This window comes from Pteronotus mesoamericanus, unplaced genomic scaffold, assembly GCF_021234165.1.
Source record: "Pteronotus mesoamericanus isolate MK-2021 breed Mesoamerican mustached bat unplaced genomic scaffold, CSHL_Meso_final contig_246, whole genome shotgun sequence".
Taxonomy (NCBI): Eukaryota; Metazoa; Chordata; class Mammalia; order Chiroptera; family Mormoopidae; genus Pteronotus; species Pteronotus mesoamericanus.
This window is the reverse complement of record NW_026555104.1, coordinates 9,962,056-9,964,137: the sequence shown is the minus strand read 5'-3', so window position 1 is coordinate 9,964,137 and position 2,082 is coordinate 9,962,056. Positions and strand designations below refer to the sequence as shown.

General features: G+C 47.0%; 1 non-coding gene across 1 annotated transcript; it reads left to right on the top strand.

Moving 5' to 3' along the window:
• The first annotated feature begins 318 nt into the window (after positions 1 to 318).
• On the top strand, positions 319 to 483 carry LOC129070391 (U1 spliceosomal RNA). Its single transcript, XR_008529131.1, has one exon. It is a non-coding gene; the product is annotated as a U1 spliceosomal RNA (small nuclear RNA).
• The last annotated feature ends 1,599 nt before the right edge of the window (positions 484 to 2,082 follow it).

Genomic DNA, 2,082 nt, shown 5'->3' with positions numbered 1-2,082 from the left:
CATGCCTCTTCCAGCTTCTGTGGCTCTGGCCGTCCTTGGTGTTCCTTGGCTTCAATCTATGTAGTAATTCCAATCGCTGCCTCCGTCTTCACATGGCTTTTCCCCTGTGTCTGTCTCAAATCTCTCTCTCCTTCCTCACTGGATTTAGAGCCCACCCTAAATCCAAGATTATCTTAAGATCCTTACCTTCATCACATCTGCAAAGACTATTTCCAAGTAAACTCACATTCACAGGTGCCACGCCTTAGGACTTGGACATATCTTTTTGTGGGGCGACCGTTCAACCTACTACAGGAAACAAAGTTTAAATCCTTTTCAATACTTACCTGGCAGGGGAGATACCATGATCACGAAGGTGGTTTTCCCAGGGCGAGGCTTACCCATTGCACTCCGGATGTGCTGACCCCTGCGATTTCCCCAAAATGTGGGAAACTCGACTGCATAATTTGTGGTAGTGGAGGACTGCGTTCGCGCTCTCCCCTGAAAAAAAATAAAAATAAAAATAAATAAATAAATAAATAAATAAATCCTTTTCAAAAGAGGAGGCTAAAACTAATGGCAAAGGTGAGGATCTGGGTCAGGCTGCTGAGGGTGGGAGGTAAAGGAGGAAGGTTGGTGGGGGGAGGGACTGGATTTTACAAGGTATCTGTGAGGTGCATGGGCTAGATTTGCACCCCCAGAAAGCCAGACTGAACCGGACTCCCTTGTCTCACGGTAGGAGTCCAGAATTTGGTGCTACTGGTATTAGTTGTTCTACCAGAGGCATCGATAAGAGCATGGACTGTGGAGTCAGCCTGCCTGGGTGCAAAGCCGGGCTGCGTGACTGGGCAAGTTCCTTAAGGCCCTGCTTAGGTTGAGTTCCCTCAGAACAGAGCCTGGGACAGGATTCCCATGTCCTTGATTTATTGAGGGAGTGCTCTTGGGAGGACAGGGGTGACAAGCCGATGAGGAGTGGCAGATCGAAACAGGGATGCAGTTCTAGTTAGAGTCTAGCTTTTGCCTGACCCTGCAGGGAACTCGAGGATGAATTGCACCATAGAGTCGGTCCCACCTTGTGGTGGTTCCACCATGCGTGCTAGTCATTGGCTGAGGGCTGCCACAGTGCAGGGAGAAGCAGTGTTGTAACTCACTCGGTGAGATCACTTCCATTCAACCAAGAGTAAAGCTCTGGAGAGGGAGCAGCTGTGAGTCATTAGCAGCTAACACAGCAGCTGGGGGATGGATGCACCTACTCAGCAAGGAGAGCTGTGTCCACTACACTTAACTTTGTTTAGTATAGTCTCCTCATCTACAAAATGGAGCTGATAACAGTAACTATCTCATGGGATTGCTATGAAGTTTAAATAGGTTAATATGTATGAAGCTTGCCACATAGGCATGTTCAGTAAATCTTAGCTATGATTAGTGTGCTCTTTATTGCTGGGTAACAAATTAACCCAAAATTTAGCAGCTTAAAACAACAAATATCTGTTCGAGAACTCAGTTTCTAAGGGTTAGGGATTGGGACTGGTTTAGCTGGGTCGTTCCGGTTCAGGGTCTCCCATCCCTGAGCTGCGATCAAATGCCATCTGGGGCTGCAGCCGTCGAAGGCTTGACGGGGGCGGGAGGGTCTACGTCCAAGATGGCTCATTCACAGGGCTGTTGGCAGGAGGCCTCAGTTCTTCATCACATGGACATCTTCATAGGCTGCCTGAGTCTTCTCATGTCATGGCAGCTGGCTTCCCCCAGAGTGAACAGTCCAAAAGAGAACAAAGGGGAAGCTGTAGTAGCCTTTATGATCTAATCCTGGAAGTCTCATACCACCACTCCTGCTATATTCTTTTTGTTTGAAGTGAGTTACTAAGTCAAACCCATACTCAAGAGGAGGAGAATTAAGTTCCACCTCTTGAAGGGAAGAGTATCAAATGATGTGGGGAATTTTACATTCACCACAATTAGCTATTAATTTCTATAGCAAGCTCGGAAACTATTATGTTGCTTTCCAAGGGAAACCTGTGTTTGACAAATGAACACACAAGTGGGCAATGAATGAATCTCAAGTGAGGGATCATTCAGGCATTGGAGTAAAGGAGCTATCTTTGA